Consider the following 22,421-nt stretch of genomic DNA (forward strand, 5'->3'; position numbering starts at 1 on the left):
AATTTTGTCTGTGAATAATGCGAGGAAATGTTCCTGAGAAAAATCAGCAAATGTGTGAGTCCGCAAATGTGGGAGAACACAAATATGTGAGTCCACTGTATGTATATATGTATATATATATATATATATATATATATATATATATATATATATATACTATATGAATAATTATCACATCAAACCGTGATCCATTTATATATCAATTCAAGCTACAAATGTCCTTTTAATATCTAAATTCACTTTACCTCCAAATGATATAATTTTCATATATGTACCGAAGGGGAATTTTTGTTAGTTGATAAAATTTAATTTCAGTCCCCCCATGGGATAGAACCACCGTCCAAGTGGACGGGGACGAAATCAGGACAGTCAGTGACGCTATCCAATCAGCCAACAGACGCTATAAGTTCATATCGATTCTGACCTTACAAATCACCCTCGATCTTGGTGCTTTCGTAATTAGAATCGATATGGAACCCCGTCTACCATGTTAGCCAATTCGAGCGTTTGACAGCACGTAGCCTTTTGTTATGAATAATTATCACATCGAACCGTGATCCATTTATATATCAATTCAAGCTACAAATGCCTTTAATATCTAAATTCACTTACCTCCCAAATGATATATTTTCATATATGAAAATATATCATTTGGAGATAAAGTGAATTTAGATATTAAAGGACATTTATTGTAGATTGAATTGATATATATAATCATTATCTATTTAGTATACCTATATATAATATATAGATAGTATATATGATGAGATATGATATATAAGATAAGAATACGTACATGGTTGTGGGTGCCACCATGCATATATATAATATATGTAATATAATATAATTATATATAATAATAATCTATCCATATTAATTAACATATAATCATATAATATATCTATATAATATATATAAATTTTTAATAAATTTTATATAATATACTATAGAATATAATCTATATATGGTCAATACCTCTACATACGAAGATAATTCAGGTTGCAAAAGGGTGTAGTGTAAAGTCCAAGATTCACCTGGGCCGCCGAGAACAGTTTTAAAGCTCGCACGCCGCCAACTCAGTAGACTCGCCACCATCCTCCCGCTCTCCCATTGATTCCTGATGCTAGTTACCGCTGTAAGATCCTGCTCTCCTATTGGTCAGCATCTATCCCATCATGCATCTACATAAGGGAGTTCCTCGACCATTTCGTTGTGGTAGCGTTATTGTACACACATGGAATTCGTTCGTTTATGTAGATTTCGTTCAATAACGTAAATTCGTGTTAGTGATTTCGCTTTCATTGTACTGTAAGTTACTTTATCAAAAAAGAGGATGCTTTCTATGGAGACAAAATAAATCTGTTCCAAAGCAGCCTTTGTAACTTTATTTTTTTGTATCCTGAACTACGTTTTACATGTAAATTCCCTAATTCATTCCAAGCCCTACAAAAACACCACAGTAAATTTTATATTAAGCTAAATTGACCAATAAACAAGGAAATACAACAATTTGGACCATTCAATACCTAACCTAACCGTTATTGTACCTGTAAATAAAGTGTATTAGGGTACAAGAAATACTGTATGTACATGTATGTACGTATGTAGTAAAATGTGAAACGTTATCTTTCGAATGAGGCTTTGTCCGAGGTGGCGACAGAGGAGGAGGACAAACAACAGTAAACATGAACTTACCTTTACGAAACATTAAAAAATGGCAGAAAACATTAACACTAAACTTTATGAAATCACTAGCACAAATTTCATTAACGAACGAAATCTACTTGAACGAACGAATTCCATGTGTACGATAACGTTGCCGAAACGAAATAGTCGAGGAACTCCCTTACGTACATGCAAGATGGGGATAGATACTGACCAATAGGAGAGCAGGATCTTACAACGGTAATTAGCATCAGGAAGCAATGGGAGAGCGGGAGGATGTGACGAGTCTGAGTTGGTAGCGCGCAAGTTTTAAAATTGTTCTCGGCAGCCGGGGCGAATCTCGCACTTCACAGTACATACGCCCTTTCATGACCTGAATTATTTTCATACACAGAAGCAAAAAATCTTCGCCTTTGCCTTTGTAACCTGGATTTTTCACATGTAAGGACTTTCGTATGTAGGGGTATGACTATATATATATATATATATACACATGTATATATTATATATATATATTATATGGTTGTGTGAATTTCTCAAATGTGTTAAGAAAAATATGAGGAATACTGTCATATATATCCACCGAGCTTACCATTTAACATCTAACCATGATGCTTTTCATAAAGAAATGTTTTATTTCTACGTTCATACTTTAAAAGCAATAGTTGTAACAGAGTTGTATTTTATAGCCATGTACAGACGGCCAACAAAGAATTGGCGTAGTTTCTTAATTCATTGTTCGTTATGGAAATATTGCCATATGCAGGTGCCAGAATATTTACATAACAATAAATAAAATTTCCTTTCAAAGGTGCTATACTTGAAATAAATGACATTAGAACTGAGTAGACTTATTCAACGTATTAAAGATAATTATTTTGCAAAGTAAGGAAAATATATACCGATGGGTCCACCGTCCACGATTTCTAATTTTATTTTCAACTCTAGCTTCGTGACAGCATTCCGAAGATTTTGAAGTTGGCTTTGCTGCCGCTCGAGTCTTGACTCAACATATCGTACTGCACTGAAGTGTTGTCATTTCGTCTCCTACAGCCGATAAATAATACATCAAGGCGTTAACATTCTTTGAAAACGATGTTTAGTTAAACTAATTTTGTCCTTTGATCAATAAATAATTTGCATGACACGTTTAGTGGGCCTAAATTGGACTTCTGATTTTCCCACATTGATAAGCCTAGGTCTATTTTCAGCAGCATACTCTCTCGGCTACGTAATATTAATGAATATTTAAATCGACAATAATATATATATATATATATATATATATATATATATATATATTAATCTGCTTTATTTGACTATTCCCGTTATTCTTGTTTTATTAGCCATGTTCGCCTTTTAATAATTGCTTAACATAATTAACTCAGACCTAGCTATTCTAAGTCAAAAAGCAATTATAAAAAAATCAAACGAATGTAATTCTTTCTTATTTTTATCGAATTCCTTGCATATCATCCTGTTTCATTTGGACACCTTGGAAAGCTGTGGGAGTCAAAACTGACGAATACATTAAGAAAGAAAGGCTTACTTTCCTTAAAGCTTTCTTAGGTTGATCTTTCTGTAGCTTAGTTCATTTCTTTTAAATAGAAATTAATTCAAATTAGTTCACATGTATAACTACTAGACCTACTTACAATAAGCATATTATAAGTAGCTGAAAGAATAAGAAATAGGAAGGTGACGTTCTCGTTTCAAGTCTATTTCATGTTTTTTTTTTTTTTCCTCAAGAAAACTACTGCTTTAATCAAGGGTTGCTCTTTGACGGCTACAGGGTGTAACACGAGGGTATGCACACATTTTGGTGGAATGAAAGAAATAACAGTTTCTTTGAACAGAAAATGTTTTACAAACATGTATTTTAAGGCGTCCGTTGTCGGTGCGGGGAATTTTAAAATAAACCGTTATCATTAGTGATGCTTTCACGAGGTGGAGTTCGTAGTGAGAAGTCGGATCTAGTCGCTGAGATGTAGAAGAGAGCGGAGCGGAGGTGGCTTATAGGAGTGATGGAAGGATTAGGCCGATGTTAGTAAAGTATCTCCCAATAAAATGTATTCTTTAGGTTTTGAAAGAAAAAAAATGCATGCATCATTGAAACCGTTTCCCTCCCTATCCGTGGTATTCACTGGCCACCGAATAAAAAAAAAAAAAGAAAAAAAAAAAAATAAAAAAAAGTAAGCCTAAAACTGAATCTCTCAATCCCATCAAAGATAATTTAGCCTTTGCGTATTCATTAGACAACTATCAGACTTCAAGTGTAGATTTAAAAATCTCTTCCTCTCCATCTAAAGTATTCATCAGACACCAGTCATAAGCGTTGAGCTAGTTATGATCCCTGGTTCAGCAATGTCGTGACGAGGCACTAGAATTCAAAGTTCACAAATGAATGTTGCTCAGCAACATTTTCACTACTGTATTGTCTTGCTCTCATGTGGTGCTTCGAGGTATTCCACCTTCAGGCCCATGTTCTAAACTTTGCCGTCCTTTAAACAATTTTATTCATCTCTGTATGATTCTCTCCGGTTTATTAAGCTTTCTTTATATCTCTCCAACAGGGAACTTGCACCGAATGCAGTGCAATAATTCTCTCGCTCATCGAAGGATGTTTCTTAGACCGATAAATGACACATTGACATTAGATACCCGTGCACATAACATCAAAAGCAATAGGGTGAGGTCGCCTAGTTCACATTGTTAGATATCGGTTTTTTTTTTTCTTTTTGTTTTTAAATTGATAGCATTTGTGAGATTCCAATGTTTTCTGTAAAATTTTAACAAGTGGAATAGTTCAACTACCTTCAACTTAATATTAAAATGATAATTTAAGGACTATGTTTATGCGATACTACTAGTGATAGGTGTCTACTATCTATTTGGTAATGCATATCTATGGTTGTGATATGACGTTTTTTCTTTTATCACTTCGTTTCGTTCACGTCAATTTTGCTATATGGAAAATAGTTTTACAAAAGAAATAACATAACATAATGTTCTAAAGATATCAGTGACTGTTTTTAACGTCATTACACATGATTTCATCCATCTTTGAAAAGAAAAATAGATTTTATAGCCATGTACAAAGAGTCCCAAGTAGAAAATCTAATCTAACTAAATTGAAGTACTGTCCAGAAAGCAACCTAATATATAATGTTCCCATATATTTTTAATCAGTAAGTGAATCCGTGCAATTTAGCATTTGCCACATTTTCACTAACATTCTGGGCCAGGTTACGTGGGCATTTCGTCTTCCCCTTGACAGTACTTTGGCATTGTTCTTTACCGATGGGAGCTGAACCTCCTGGTCTGTAAAATCCTCTTCTAGAAATGTCGGTATCTGTTCTACTTTTGTTAAAGCCCGTGTGGTGCGTGATTTCCAAACCAATCGATAACTTGAGCTAGTTTTTACAACAGGACTCGTTTCCAATAACAGTGGAGTCCTCAACAGAGCTTGAGCATAATGGAAAAACCTCAAAATCGCATTAATCTCCGTCCTCAGTATCTACACTTTCATACAGCTTTTTGCTGACATTCTGTTTAAATCTGTCCCTATGTCTCTGTCATCACTATCTTTGTCCTCAGCATCTATCATTTCATTACTTATATTCAGATCCAATACAATGTACGATATCATCTGAAGGTAGAATCAAATGTTTCTGTTAAGATTTAGTAATGCTCTTAAGCCTCTTGGGATTATACAATCTAAAAACCAAACACTGCTTGTCGTAGTAATCTTTGAAATTCTACTACGGATTTATTATTTTTTTTATAATAATCTCTTTCAAATATGGGTGATATAATGAAAATAAAGCTGAGTGGCATGAGAACACTGGCTGGTACCTCCACTCACAGTGATGACATCATTTTAAGTGCGAGCGCTGTGACTGGCTGGGAATGAGCTGGTGTAATACCAGTATACATCTCAGGAATATGCTGCCAGGACAAGAAGTACTTGAGAGGCTCAAATATACCAACACAGGAGCAGTTCTGATCAATTTTGTCTTCAACAGACAACAAGCCAAAATCTCCCCCATTAAGATTGTATGTGAAAGCAAGAGGTCACTTACGATGCTTCAAACGCCTAGGCGCAAGCATGGAACATTCAATATTAATACTAATTAAGTATAGTAAGTAACTATTTTGTCAGAAGATGACTTCTGACTCTGGTGACTACTGAGCACCACTAAATAAGACACCCTTCCAGTGGCATTCTCACTAAACATCCATTATGACGCCTCTTCAGTGGCTGTCTGCTGATACCTGGGAATAGCTACAGGTTTAATGAAAGGGCCAATTACCGGGGGCAACCCCCTAAGACTCCCTTCGGTGACCAGTAGGTCTACTCCTTGGTGTGTGGAGGAGCAGGACAATGACTTCAAGTCAAGGAGATCTGATGGGCCAGATAGTCACCTCCTCTATCTTAGATCCAGAAGGACACCTTTCCAGCGGCTGTCTGTTGATACCTGGGACCAAACAGCAGGTTCAACTAAGAAGGAGACTCCCTGTACATAAACCCCCCACCCTCCCCTTGGACCTCTGGTATGTCCTTCTCCCCGGTGCGAGAGAGGACAGTGACCTTTGTCTAGGAGAATCGAGGGACAAGTAGCCACCTCCTTCACAGCACAACACTTCACCGTTACATTGATAAATTCATGATAATCTAAATAAAATGCTGACAAAGGCATGGGAAGGAAGCGTGGAGCCAGGCACAGTAGCAAATGACTAAGATAGGAGGGGTAGTAGGAGAGAACTGGCGTCAGGTTTGGGAGGTGGTAGTTGACAGACTGAAGGCGAGAGGAGAGATGCCAGCACCTCTGGTAATCTCAGTTACCAATTACTTTATGAAAATAATCAAACAGCAAACGATTACTATTTATATACCTTTATAAGAAATTCTGGCATCTAGGCATGCTAACATTGTATGAAAAACATTAGCATTTCATATATTGAGACATGTTTGTATCTAAAATAACATAAATGTATGTGTACATTCTTAAAATAAAGGATAAATTTATATAAAGTATAAAAGCAAATCAGTGTCTAATATTGCAACACACTGTGGTTTTATTTTGTAATTAGTGATAAAAGAATAAATCAAATATTTACAAACTATATGAAATAGCATTTCACATATTCAGATACTTATGTATATATTTTAAAATAACGTAAATGTACGTTTACCTTCTAAAATAACATTAACTTATGTCAACAAGTAGTTTTCATATTTAAAGTATCAAAGCAAATCCGACTAATATAAAAGAATAAAACAAATCTTGGATTACTCAAAAAGAGATTAGTAGAATCATCAGGAATTCAAGGTAATCGAATCCAGTGACTGATTATGTACCCCACTAATTGACTTAATTGACCTGTGTTCTAGTTCACTAAGCGAGTTGGGGGCTAGGAGCTAAGAAACAACCCGGTAGTCAATACTCGACAGTCAAGAACATATCCGCCCAAGGCCCACCCCCCAAGCCAAACATTAACACAATTTTCTCCTTACTACGTTTCAACCTCCACACTTTTTCTGTAAAGAAAAATTATAAGTATCGCAGGCATGGTAAACAAATCAAAATGTGTTGGCCTAATTGCAAATGTTTGTCCTAAAAGAATGTCTTAACATTTACGAATGACTTCAAGGTAATTATATTTACCGGCTGCTTGCGACTGGCCTATGGTCAATAAACAAAAATCCAAATGCAAAGTATGAGCTAATGGTATAATGTAACGTTCAAGAATTACTTTAAAGGTAATTATTAACTGGTGACTTGCACGTAGCCTAATGCTGGTCAATAAATAACAAATGCAAAGGTTTTTGGATAAAGGAATGACAATATTCGAGAATTATTTTAAAGGTAATCATTTACCGAGAATTACTTTAAAGGTAATCATTTACCATTGGCTTGCGAAAAGCCAATGTCCCATGAACAAACATGAATGCAAAAGAATTGTCTTAATTGAATGGTATTGCATTCAAGAACTACTTCTAAGCCAATTATTAGCCAGCGACTTGCACGTAGTTTCAGCTCCTAAAGCAAAACAAATGACAAAGTTTTGGCCTAAAGGGATGGTGTAACACTTGAGAATCACTTAAAGGTAATTATTTACTGGTGTCTTAATATAAATACAAAAGTTTGAACTAAAGGAATGATGTATTATCAAGATTACTCAAGGCAATTATTAACCAAAGACCAAGTAATTACATAAAGCTGAAAGCTTCCTACCACGGCAGTCAAAAAATTCAAATTTTGTGGTGGTGCCACCATCGCTAGTGTAGGTGAATAGGATCCGCCAACTTTCAGGAACAATGAGTACAAAACTACAGAGAAACAATCTGTTGGCCTACCATGTTCATCTGTGGGGAGGAGGAAATGATGGACATGGGGAGGAGGGAACAATGGACAATTACTATATTAAAGGCATTAATAAGAAAAGTAATGACTTGATGCATATTATTCTGCAAGTACATATTTTCATATTACTTATTGTACCCTACCTGATAAGTGAGCGCTGCATATGAATACTGCGTATGGTTGGCGCTCCCGTAACCTGCAGGCGTGGCAGTCTGGCTAATGATCACCCCTACTTAGTGGGGAAACTTTGCAGTCATGGAGGTACAATGGATGAGTGACGAAGATTAAAAAACTTGGTGCCCTTGCCCAGATAAAAACCAACTTCATCAGATACACTATAAACAAAACCAAATACCACCCCATCATGACAAACTGGAGGGTACTCCAGGTAACTAGTACCTCCAGGCTTCCAAAATAAATCACATTAACCAAGGATAGAGGATAGTAGGAGGAAAGTCTGCCCCCTATGCTTTGTCTCCCAACATCATGCCAGCCACCTACAAAGGACCAAAAGTAGAACAATTCTCAAAATCTTTTGATTTCGTTTAGGTAATGCCCCGCAAACACTGACCTACATTTCCAGAATGTAGACTACATAATAGTTTTTAAAGACATATGTCTAAAGGCAAGAGAAGTGGCAGGCGCCTTAGTGTTAACAGAAGGTAAAACATCCTCCTGCAGTTACGTGTGCTTTGACTATCAGACTCCTCAAAAGACGGAAAGGACATTCTTTGACATTGGGTGGGAGAGATTTCATAAACACCAAAAGTTATTTGAAGGTCCTTTGATCTTTTCAGTTCTCTGCAAATAGTAGTGTAGAGCTCTTATTGGACATAAGAGTCACTCTTCTTCCTCTGGGCTGATGATATCCATCAGGTTTCTAATAGTGAACAAACACAGCCAAGGTTTGTTCACATCCTTGTTTCTGGCAAAAAACCTATAGAAAGGGAACAGACAGTCTCTCCTTGGGAGAGCCCTAGTGTTTTGTCTATCACCTATAGTCCACTGACCCTTGGGCATCACCAGTGCTACCAGTAAGAGGGTCTTTGTCGCAAGATTCTTGGGTGATACTGAGTGGAGGGGTTTGAAAGAGTTACCCTAGAGCCATTTCAGTACCACGTCCAAATTCAATTACTTAACTTTTTACTATCCAATTTGGAAGTTTCAAATAACCTAACTAGATTGCTAAAGTCCTGGTTGAGACAAATATCCAAACCTGTGTGTTTGAAAACAGAGCTCAGCATTGATCTGTACCCATTAATAGTATTGGGGTTAACTTTCTGGAGGACTTCAGAAATGAGTCTGCAATTTGGGTTATAAAAGTCTCACAGAAGAGATGTTATATTGTCGACACCAACTTCTGAATACCGCCCACTTTGACTGGTAAGAGCCTGCTGGTAGAAGAGAGTCAATCTAGCAATGGCTTCTGCAGCTTGCTGTGAAAACCTTTCACTCTGACCAGTCATCAGACAGTCGAAACCCTGAACAGGTGTGGCTGTTTGAGTATCGAATTATTTTGAGGAAGAAGTCTTGGGAAGGCCACTAGTAGATGAAGAAGGTCTGGAAACCATTTCTTCCCCTGCGAGAATGGGGCATCTAGTCATGAAGAGACACTGGAGCGTGGTGAATTTGTTTATCACCTCCATTATCATGATGAATGGAGGGAAAGCACAAAGGTCTAATCCTGTCCAGTCGAGTAGCATGGTATCCGTCGCTCATGCTATAGGATCCGGGACTGGAGACAGAAGATCAGAAGTCAGTGATTCTTTGTTGTTGCAAAAAGATCCACTGTTGGTTGTTCCCAAAGTCTCTAAAGACTCTTGCATACTTGAGGTCTAACGTCCACTCTGTTGAAAGGACTTGATTTTCTCTGCTTAATTCGTCGAGAGGACATTTAATCTTCCCTGTACAAAATGAATGAGGATTTCACTTGCTGTCGTTCTGTCCAGAGATGAAGCTCCCTCGCTGTTTGATAGAATGAAGGAGTGAGTACCTCCCTGTTTGCAGATATAAAGACAGGGCTGTTGTGTTGTCTGCAAACACTGCTATTATCTTTCCGGACACCTGACTAGTGAAATGTTACAGTCCTAGAAAGATCACTAACAATTCTTTCACTCTGGTGTGAAGGGCTTTCTTATCCTCCGTTCACTTGCTACCTTTTGAGTTTCTAGGATGGCTACCCATCAGATGCATCTAAATAAAATATCTGCTCTGGGTTCTGAGGTCGGAGTGACTACCCTTCCTGAAATAGACAACCAACCTGAAGGTCAGCTTTCATTTCCTAGGAAATGGGGAAGATGAAAGAGTTCTGCTAAGTCTTCCTGGATCATACCACTTTCAGGTAAAACTGAAGACTGCCTACTTTTACAAAGGTCTCCACTGATACTGGCATTCCCAGAAGGTTCATCCACTGTAGTGCTGAGCAGGACTTTAGATCTAGAATCATGCCCAAAAACAGAATCCTGTGTCGGGATAAGCTGCAATTTCTGGACATTTATTAAAATTCCCAGCTCTTGGGTCAAAAGAAGTTTCCTCAAGTCCTCCATACACTGTGCCTTTGAGGGTGAATGAAGAAGCCAGTCATCCAGGTACAATGAGATGTTGATCTCCATCAGGTGATGCCACTTTGCAAGAGGAGTTAAGTATCCTCGTAACTACTCGGTGTCAACGTCAGACCGAAACAGAAGGAAGCTATCAAAGCAGCTACACCTTCAAAGGGCATGACTATTTTGTCCAACAAGAGGAGCCACGTGCATGATGAGATGGAGAGGCTGCTTCTTGTATGGATAACAGACAAAGAAATCACTGGCAATAAGATAACTGAGATGGCAATCTGCCACAAGGCCAGCCTATTTCGGTGATCTGATTGTCCAAGCCGAAGACAACGGAGGAGAAAGGACATCGACGCCAACCCGACTTCAAGGCTTCTCGTGGGTGGTTTGATAAATTCCGGAAACTGACTAGTATCCATTCGGTGGTGCGGTATGGGGAGGCTGCCAGCTCGGGCACAAAAGCGGCCGAAGCCTTTATTAAGACGTTCGACGAGATGACGATTAACAAAGGCTACAGTTCTCAGCAAGTCTTCAACTGTGACGAGACTGGCCTTTTTTGGAAAAAAAAAAAAAAAAAATGCCTCGTCGGACGTACATCAGGGAGGAAGAGAAGCAGCTACCCGGGCATAAGCCTATGAAAGACAGGCTTACGCTCGCACTATGTTCCAACGCCAGTGGGGATTGTAAAGTCAAGCCCCTACTTGTCTATCATTCGGAGACTCCTTGAGCCTTCAAGGCCCACAAAGTGCTAAAGGAGAAGCTTCCAGTGATGTGGAGGGCTAATGCAAAAGCCTGGATAACAAGACTTTTGTTCACTGAGTGGGTAAATCTGTTTCGGCCCGACAGTGAAGAAATTCTTGGAAGAGAAGCGCCTCCCTCTGAAATGGCTGCTGTTGTTGGACAATGCCCCTGCTCAACCACCTGGCCTCAAGGAAGATATCCTAGCGGAGTATTCTTTCATCAAGGTTCTTTATCTTCCGCCTAACACCACCCCTCGCCTCCAGCCCATGGACCAGCAAGTGATATCGAACTTCAAGAAGCTGTATACGAAACATCTTTTCAAGAGATGTTTCGACATCACCAATACCACAAACCTCACCTTGCGTGAATTTTGGAAGGAGCATTTCGATATCATCATATGTATCCGACTCATCGATCAAGCTTGGCCAGGAGGTTTCTAGGTGAACCTTGAATTCTTCCTGGAGGAAACTCTGGCCTGATGCCGTATCCGCCCGAGACTTCTAGGGATTCGACGTGGGTGAAGCTGATGCAGATTCAGAAGCAGTTGATGATCCTGAAACTGTTTTGCAATCAGATCTTGACGAGATCATTGCTCTCGGCAAGTCCATGGGGCTGGTCGTCGACGAGGACGACATCAATGACCTTCTCGAGGAGCACCAAGAGGAGCTTACAACAGATGACCTGAAGGAGTTGGAGGCCATGGAACATAACCTCGTTCAAGAAGAGTTCTCCAGCAGCGAGGAGGAGGACGACGACCCTAAGACAATGGCAGAAATTAAGGATGCTCTAGCTGCTTTTCATAAAGTGCAATCATTTGTAGAAAAGAGACACCCTGGAAAGGCTTACACAGGTCGTTTCAGGAACATTGGGAAAAGTAGGCAGAAGCAATCTCCCTTGGATAGTTATTTTTTAAAGAGGCCTTTAGTAGGAGTAAGCAAACAAATGATAAGAAAAGAACAGAAAGTTGAAAGTGGAAGAAATTGAAATTTTGTAATAAACGTAAAGTATATATAAAAAAAAAAAAAAAAAAATTTAATTTTAAGTTTTTCGTAAAGTTGAGTGTTAATGTTTTCTGCCATTTGTTAATGTGTTTCCTAAAGTTTAGTGTTCATGTTTTCTGCCATTTGTCCTCCTCCTCTGTCGCCACTTTCAGAGATCGCCTCACTCGAAAGGTAGGGTATCAATTTTACTACATGTACGTACAGTATTTCTTTTACCATGTACACTAATACACTTTATTTACAGGTGCATATTGTAGTATATGTAGCGTATGTTACGTATTGAATGGTCCAAATTATTGTATTTCATTGTTTATTGGTCAATTTAGCTTTATTATAAAATTTACTGGAGTGTTTTTGTAGGGCTTGGAACGAATTAGGGAATTTACATGTAAAATGTGGTCCAAGGTACGAAAAAATCAGGTTACGAAGGCCGCTTCGGAACAGATTAATTTCCTATCCTGAGGCACTACTGTATTTAATTACTGGGTAAGCTGCCTATACAAAATTTAATTTTTTGACTGCCATGGTAGGAAGCTTTCAGCTATAAGTAATTACTTGGTAAATTAAATATGTAAATGCGCCTCCCCCCCACACATCCTCTCATGATAAAATGAAATATTCATATGAAAAAAGATGAACACATTCCATAGAACAAGACAAAACAATAGTCTAAGTTCCATTATCATAGTTCAAAATAACAACCACCCTCCATTACCCTATGGTAAAACTAAAATATTCATAGAAAAAAAATGCTGTAAACATGTTCCTTAGACTGCAATAAAACAAAAGGGGTTCATTATCTTAATTCAAAATAACACCCCGTCTTCATTACTCTTATGATTAAAACTATAATATTCATAAAACATAGAACATGAACATATCCATGAGAATGAGAGAAAACAATACTCTAAGCTTCATTAATGCAGTTCAAAATAAGACACACCCCAACATTATCTCATTAAAAAAAAAAAAAAAAAAAAAAAAAAAAAAAAAAAAAAAAAAAAAAAAAAAAAAAAAAAAAACCTGAACATATTCGTAGAATGAGAAAAAAATTTGTTTCTACCCTGGTAAACAACCCCCCATTACCCATAAACCAGATATAAAAATTTCCAGATACCAATGTTATTATGGACATGTTGTACTTCAGAAAATATCAATGGCAAGACATCATTACCTTTACAATATTGTGATACATAAAAACTCACAATATTTACAATCATTACCTTTACAATATTGTGATACATAAAAACTCACAATATTTACAATAAGTCAAAAACAACTGTCATCATCATTATACCATTGTTTAAAAACCCTATTCTGTTAACTTTCTGCACTTTCCTATGGCTGGCTCAAGAATTGTAGGGTGAGGTAGGTGAACACAGACCCAATGCTCTGGTACGAAAACTATTTCAAATTTCGCGCCGAAACCCACCACCAACACAGCAACCATCTCGGTGAACAACATGAAAGCAACAGATTTACGCCATCATGACGTCTATGTTTATCAGGTCAGAAAATTGATTTTTTGGATGTCTGTTGTAATTTTTCACAGTTCTCATATGGTGTCTCACGTCTGTGAATATGGCGATTGTTTCTAGTTAAGTTTCATTACGATATTTAGCCATATTGACATGTTATCAAGTGAAATGAAGTGTCCTTTCAAAGTGGCTGCCATGGCATAAAAAAATAAATAAATAAATAAATAGACAAATAGTGAGGGGAACTACTGACCGTACACATGCGGAGAAACATCGACCAACAACACAGATACTTGAAATTTTGAATATTTAGAAATATTTTTGAAGTTTTGAATATTTTTGAAATACATAATATAACAAAAAGTGGAACAGTGCTCTTCTGTGAAAAGTTGAAGAGGATATTTAGTGAATTATGATGCAATATCAGTGTCACTATGCTAAAGCCAGGAAATTTTTATTGGGTGGGTTCAACTTTACCTATTCATATGTCTAATGTCATAAGCCTGATCTAGCCTCTGCTTTCTTGGAAGCCTGCACATTAGTGTCATTATACTAAAAACAGAAAATTTGGTTTTGGGGGGTTCCCCCACCACCCAGTCAGTGTTTCACCATGTCAGGAGTACAGCTTGCAACATTCTGAGGTTACAGGACTTTCCAATTATATTCATCAGAAATTGTTTCCAGGATTACGACACGTTCCAGGGTTATGACACCAATCTAACGGAAGAAATATGACTCCAAAAATGTAAAATAATCAATACTTGAAGGTTTCTTTATGAAAAATGATATTGTTATGTTACAATAAAGTTTCATACATACTTACCTGGCAGATATATACATAGCTAAGACTCCGTCGTCCCCGACAGAAATTCAAATTTCGCGCCAACTCGCTACGGTAAGGTAGGTGATCTACCTGCCTGCCCTGGGCGGCAGGACTAGGAACCATCCCCGTTTTCTATCATATTTTCTCTCTTCCACCTGTCTCCTGCGGGGAGGCTGGGTGGGCCTTTAATTGTATATGTCTGCCAGGTAAGTATGTATGAAACTTTATTGTAACATAACAATATCATTTTCATACAATCAACTTACCTGTCAGATATATACATAGCTGATTGGCACCCTTCGGTGGAGGGTAAGAGACAGCTACTATATGGAATAGACAGGTAAACAACATATGTTGTAGGTATAAATAAAACCTTGGTTCCTACCTGATAGGTGGTAGACTTCGTGGGTGTTTGCCCAGTAGTCTGCATCACCTCAAGAAACTTTAGCGAGATATATGATCTATGGCCAAGAGTTCTTGTGGGTCTGCCGATGGGGTCTTATCCGCTTACTCGGCAGAGCCTGAAAGGACTTTGTCAATGGGTGCTGATCCACTTATATGACAATACACCTTATGAAGGAGCACACAACCAATCCCGACCACCTGATCCTAACCATATGTTAGCACTAAGGATTGTTCCGAGTTATCCCCGAACTCTTCACAACAACCGTAACTCAAAAACCACTACGCACAACATAACATAATTTCTTTTACAAAAAAAATTATACTCATCTAATTAGATATGACAAGATTCTCTTACTGAACAACATAGACGGCCGCCCGTGCTAAACCAAGTCCTCCATTGTTCGAAGAGACTCCAGACCATATCTAAAAAGAAGAAAAGTATATACTTTTTAAGGATTGGTGTCGGCTCCCGTACCCAGAATCGTATCCGCCGATACGAACGGACCTAGAGAAAAACACTTCTCATATGTCACACGAACGTCTTTCAAGTAATGAGATGCAAATACTGAGTTGCATCTCCAAAATGTCGTATCTATGATGTTTTTAAGCGACATATTCTTATCAAACGAGAGAGACGTCGCTACTGCTCTCACTTCATGAGCTTTAACTTTCAACAGTCGTAACTGTTCGTCAGAACAGACCTTATGCGCGTCTGTAATGACGTTCCTCACAAAGAATGCCAGCGCATTCTTGGACATCAGTCTTGTGGGGTCTTTTACCGCGCACCAAAGACCTTGTCTAGAGCCTCCCATCTGATGCTTTCTCTGAATGTAGAACTTTAGAGCTCTTACAGGGCATAGAGATCTTTCTGCTTCTCTTCCTACGAGACTCGATATGCCTTTGACTTCGAATGACTTAGGCCAGGGATTCGAGGGATTCTCATTCTTAGCTAAAAACAGGGTCTTAAACGAGCAAATAGCCGAGTCTCCCTTGAAACCTACTTTATCTTGCAGAGCATGTAATTCACTAACTCTCTTTGCCGTAGCTAAAGATAATAGGAATAGGCATTTTCTGGTGATGTCTCGAAACGAAGCCAGATGAGGAGGTTCGAATCTTTCAGATGAAAGAAACTTGAGGACCACGTCTAGGTTCCAGTTCGGAGGGACCGGTTCCTTCGACTTTGAAGTCTCAAAGGACCTTATGAGATCGTGGAGATCTTTATTATCTGCCAGATCTAATCCTCTATTCCTGAAGACAGCCGAGAGCATACTTCTGTATCCCTTTATTGTGGATACAGCTAGATGAGATTGCTCTCTCAGGAATAGAAGGAAATCAGCAATTTCCGCTATAGAGGTTAAGTGGAGGAGGACAACTTCTTCAGGTTCTACACCACCTTCTAAAAACTTCCCACTTCGATTGATATACTTTCGTAGTGGAGGTTCTGCGTGCTCTCGCGATCGCGCTTGCAACTTTGCGAGAAAACCCTCTCGCTCTGACGAGTCTTTCGATAGTCGAAAGGCAGTCAGAGCGAGAGCGGGGAGGTTTTGATGATACCTCTTGAAGTGTGGTTGTCTGAGAAGATCCATCCTTCTTGGTAGGGATCTTGGAAAGTCTACGATCCACTCTACCACCTCCGTGAACCAATCTTGGGCCGGCCAAAAGGTGGCTATCAATGTCATCCTCGTCTCCTTTGACGCCACAAACTTTTTTAGTACTAATCCCAGGATTTTGAATGGAGGAAAAGCATATACGTCTACGCGAGACCAGTCTAGCAGGAAGGCGTCTACCATAAGAGCTCTTGGATCTTCCACGACCGAGCAAAAGACTGCCAGCCTTTTGGAAATGAATGTGGCGAAAAGATCCACATGAGGTGTCCCCACAGCGACCAGAGATCTTGACACAACCTCCTCGTGTAGGGTCCACTCTGTATGAAGGACCTGGTTCCTCCTGCTGAGTTCTGTCCGCCCTCACATTCTTTACTCCCTGCACGAACCTTGTCAGAAGGGAGATGTTCCTGTGAGACGTCCAAAGCAAAAGGTCTCTCGTCAGTTCGTAAAGGAACGAGGAGTGAGTCCCTCCCTGTTTTCGAATGTAGGCCAATGCGGTGGTGGTGTCCACGTTTACTTGCACTACTTTGTTCGACACCAGAGGTTCTAGACTCTTCAAAGCCAGATGCACGGCGAAGAGCTCTTTGCAGTTTATGTGCCAAGTCACCTGCGCTGGTTCCCAGGTGCCTGACACCTCCTTCGAGCCTAATGTTGCTCCCCAACCTTTCTCCGACGCGTCCGGAGTACAACACTAGGTCTGGGTTCTGTGTCCTTAGAGAGATCCCTTTGTTCTCTTCCAGAGGGGGCAACCACCATTCCAGGTGAGATCTTATCTCCACTGGAATGGGAAAGGCGTCCGACAGTTGTCCAGTTTTCCAACTCCAAGACTTCTTGAGGAAGAATTGAAGCGGACGTAAATGAAGTCTTCCTAGCGGGAAGAACTGTTCGAGCGAGGAAAGGGTCCCTAGCAGGCTCAACCATTCCCTCGCCGACGTATGTTCCTTCCTTAAGAAGAGAGAGACTATCTGCAAACCTTTTGCGATTCTCTCTTGCGAAGGAAATACTCGAAAACCCCGAGAATCCATCCGAATCCCCAGATAGACTAAGTCCTGTCTGGGGGTCAGCTGCGACTTCTCGAGGTTCACGAGCAATCCCAACGCTTTGATCAGATCTAAAGTTAACGTCAGGTCCTCCAAGCACTGTCTCTCTGATCTGGCCCTGATGAGCCAGTCGTCCAGATACAGAGATATTTACTCCTTTGAGGTGAAGAAACCTCACCACATTCTTCATCAGGCTTGTGAAGACCTGAGGAGCTGTGGACAGGCCGAAACACAAGGCTCTGAACTGAAAGATCCTTCCCCCCGTCATGAAACGGAGGTACTTCTTCGATGAAGGGTGGATCGGGACGTGAAAGTAGGCGTCCTGGAGATCTAGACACCATCCAATCTCCTTGTCGCAATGACGCAAGGACTGAAGCAGAAGTCTCCATCGAGAACTTCTCCTTCCAAACAAATTTGTTCAGAGAGCTGACGTCCAGTACTGGTCTCCAGCCTCCGAGGCTTTCGCAACCAGAAAAAGGCGATTGTAAAACCCCGGGGGGGGAGTTTTGATCCGGTACTAGTTCTATCGCTCTCTTTATGTCCACATTTGTTCCACCATCGATCGAAGAGTATCCCTCAGCATAGGATCCTTGTACTTGGCTGTTAGTTCCCTTGGTATTGACGTTAGGGGAGGAGTGTTCAGGAAAGGGATACGATATCCCTTCCTTATTATAGCCAACGATGACGCGTCTGCGTTTATAAGTGTCCAGGCCTCCACAAATCCCAGGAGCCTGTCACCTACTGGTGCTTGGAGGAGAGAAGCTTCACTTTCCCTTTTTAAAGGGACGAAAGGCAGACCTACATCTCTTCTCAGGAGCCTTCCTTCTTGCGGGAGGTCTGGAGGTAGGGCCACCTCGAAAGGGCTGAACCGATGTACTCGGTCCTTTCTTGTCAGTTGTAGAAGCAGGCTTCTTCTTCCTTGCTGACTGCGTCAGAAGGTCCTGAGTCGCCTTCTCAGTTAATGAATGAGCAATGTCCTTCACCAACTGAGAAGGGAACAAAAAGTCAGACAAAGGCGAATACAGCAGCGCTGCCCTCTGAGCGTGGGAGACTGCCTTGGTTAAAAAGGCACCATATACCGTCCTCTTCTTTAGAAGACCTGCTCCAAACAAAGAGGAGATTTCAAACGAGCCATCCTGCACCGCTTTGTCTATACAAGACAATATGCACAAAAGGGCTTCCGGTTCGATTCCTTCCGAATCATGGGCTTTCTTGGACATCACCCCAAGGGACCAATCTAAGAAGTTGAAAACTTCCAATACATACATGAAAGAGTCCCTTGAGGAGATGGTCCAGTTCAGAAATGCCCCACGTAATCCGTGCCGAGTTGAGACCTTGTCGACGTGAAGCGTCAACTAAGGTCGAAAAGTCTGCTTCTGACGTAGACGGGAGAGCAATACCCATATTCTCTCCCGTCTGATACCAAATGCCTCTTTTACCAGCTAGTCTCGCTGGAGGCATGCAGAAGACCGTTCTTACTAAGTCCTTCTTAGACTTCATCCAAGAGTCTAAGGATTGTAGAGCCCTCTTCATTGAAATGGTGGGCTTCATTTTGAGAAAAGACGAAGACTTCTTCGTCTTAGCACTCGAAAACAGAGCGCGCGGAGAAGGAGGAGCGGCAGGAGTCAATTCGTCTCCATACTCCTCTAGAAGCAAGGCAGTCAAAACTTTATAGTTCGACAGTCCTTCTCTTCCTTGATATTCTTCATCCGAGTTAACTTCCAACTCGGGATCTAAATGAGTCTCCGCTCCCAACTCTGTACGTTCTTCCTCTGGAGGAGACAAACTCCTAATAGGAGAGGGGCTAAGGGAATGATATTCCTTCCTCTTCCCCGCTTTAATAGCCCTGGAAGGCGCCAAAAGCTCAGGCTTCTCTCCATAAATAGAAGACGCTTCCCGCTTGGATGACGCTCCTCGTCCGCCAAGCGTCCTGGCTGACGCCTCCCGCTTACTTGGCTGCTGACGTCCGGATGACGCCTCGCGCCTGGAAGACGCTCCGCTCTCAAAAGGCGTCCTAACTGGCGCCAAAACATTGGTTGGAGCTTCACGTCTACCAACAGCTTTCAAAGACGCTTCATGTCTAAAAGACGTCTCACGTCTCTCTGGTGTTACGTATCTTTCGTAAGCTACCGATCTCGCTCTCGAACCCGAAGCTTCTGTAATATGTTTAGAAGCTTCACGTCTGCATGAAGCTTCTCGCTTAGCAGGGGAGAGAGGACGAGACTTCTTGATTGGAAGCGCAACGTCCTTCCTACGAGGCGCTAAAACTCCCACCAGAGGGGCCAGTTGTTCTTGTACTGCCAAAATAATTTTCCTTGAAGCTTCTCCCACGTCAACTGCATGACGCCTTTCGTCATCAATCGGGGGAGAAGTAGGAAAGGGTACTTCTGCGTCCTCGTCGGGTGACGCTGACGCCACCTTCGCCTTCTTAATAGAAGAGGGAGCGTCATCTGAGAAACGCTCTGGGCTCGAATCAATTTCGGGTTCTTTCAAATGACGCTTCAGAGGCCTCGATAAATCCGACTCCTTTCCCCCACCCTAGTTTAGGTGAGGGAGAGGGAGGGAGGATGAGAAACACTCACGAAGGACGCTTTTTCTAAAGCGCCCTTGAGCAGCCTGCCACGAAACAGAGCTTGCTGAAGGGACGTCTGACCGTTGGGGATTCCCCACGACCTCCTTAAGGCTTTCGACTTTCCTTCTCCTCTGGGCATGGGAGCTTGGAAGAGGTCTAGGCCTGGGAGCGTCGCAGGGACGATCAAACGCCCCCTCCACAACACTGGGAGAACTCACTTCACTGTAATGCTCACTTTCACTAGCCTTACCTTGTAAGTCTGCCATTTTGGACTTCATGTCTCGAATCGTAGCTTTCAGATCGGCGATTTCCGAGGCCGATTCCGAAAGTACACTTTGTGAATTAGACACATAGGGAGAATCTAAATCATTAGGATTAGAATAATTATCAGTAAAAAGGCTCAAATATGGGCCTTGAACTCACACCTTTCAGACGTCTAACCCTATCCCTCTCTAACTTCTTCAAATAAGAAGTTAAAGTCTTCCACTCTTCTGCATTTAATCCCTCGCATTCATTACAAGTATTATTAGCAGAACACTGAAACCCCCTACATTTACGACATACAGTGTGAGGATCAACCGAAGCTTTCGGTATCCTCACCCTGCAGCCTACATTCACACACATTCTCACACTCACATTTGAATCAGACATACTGAGAAAAATCCAAAAAGCAATTCCAAAAAACAGTCCACAGTAGCGAATGCCAAAAACACGATCCAGATACGTCACCAAAAAGCCGAGAAACGATGATCAAAGGATGAAATAAGAATCTAAGTCAGGAGGTAATAGCAACAATGTTGATACCACCGGCGACAGAGAAAATATGATAGAAAACGGGGATGGTTCCTAGTCCTGCCGCCCAGGGCAGGCAGGTAGATCACCTGACCTACCTGTAGCGAGTGGCGCGAAATTTGAATTTCTGTCGGGGACGACGGAGTCTTAGCTATGTATATATCTGACAGGTAAGTTGATTGTATGAAAATGCAGTTTACGTAGTTTTTAATATACCCAAGGCTTATTAAAAGTAAGGTTTTCTTAGGATTTTCGGCTTAAGACGCTTCTTAAGAACGGAACCCCCTTCGTAAGTTGGGGACTCCCTGTATATGACACTTATTTTCCGAGTTGAGGATTTATGAGACTTATTCTTTGAGTTGAGGATTTATGAGTGTACCATATGTGGGCCATGTTGTGTAGTTTGTTTTGAGCAGAGCGTGCACTCTCTCAGGTACAAAATGGAATTTTTATGCAATTCTTTCAACTAATAGGTCGGTATTCCCCCACCCCACCCTACTCTGGTAGTTTGACAAACATTTGGCAAAAGAGCGGATGGAGAAGAAAATAAAAAGCAAGATAGCAACGTTTAAAAATGCCCCACACAGTTCTTAAGGAAGACAAGCATTCTAAATATACAGTAGTACCTCGAGATACGAAAGGCTCAACTTACGAAAAACTCGAGATACGAAAGCCAATGCGAAAATTTTTACTGCTCTACATACGAAAAGTTTTCAAGATACGAAAGGTTTCTGAAAGTCCGAGATTCGCCCGGATAACAATTTTGAAACTAACTGCGCGCCGCCATCTTAGTACTAGTAGACTCGCCACCATCCTCCTGCTCTCCCATTGGTTCCTGATGCTAGTCACGACCATGAAATCCTTCTCTCCTATTGGACAGCATCCCTCCCATCATGCATCTTATACGTATACATGGTGGCATACCTATCTTGGCCTCTTCGTACCAACATCTCTATCGTACGCACACGGCATTCGTTCGATCCAACGATTTCTTTTAGAAACATAAATTCGTTAGTGATTTCGTTGCAGTATACTATTATCGTGTTGTGCGGAAACTTTATTGTGTTACTTATACGTAAATTACGTACAAGATAACGTAGTCATGGGTCCCAAGAAAGTTGAAATTCACGGAAAGAAGCGCACGCTCTCTTTGGAGACAAAGATGGAGATCATCAAGAATACGAAGCTGGTATGCGATTGAGTGTGATCGCAAAGGAATACGGCCGCAATCCGTCGACAATAGGCACCATCCTTAAACAGAAGGATGCCATCAAAGCAGCTACACCGTCGAAGGGCATCACTATTTTGTCCAGCAAGAGGACCCACGTGCACGACAAGATGGAACGGCTACTCCTCGTCTGGATAAAAGACAAAGAA

At 40.7% G+C, this 22,421-nt stretch overlaps 1 protein-coding gene across 7 annotated transcripts in view; it reads right to left on the bottom strand.

Annotated features, from left to right (window-relative positions):
• Nucleotides 1–22,421, bottom strand: part of LOC135218273 (ELAV-like protein 1) — a 314,052-nt gene that overhangs the window by 274,721 nt on the left and 16,910 nt on the right. The gene's annotated exons all lie outside the window — the stretch shown is intronic.

This window comes from Macrobrachium nipponense, chromosome 9 (assembly GCF_015104395.2).
Source record: "Macrobrachium nipponense isolate FS-2020 chromosome 9, ASM1510439v2, whole genome shotgun sequence".
Classification (NCBI taxonomy): domain Eukaryota; kingdom Metazoa; phylum Arthropoda; class Malacostraca; order Decapoda; family Palaemonidae; genus Macrobrachium; species Macrobrachium nipponense.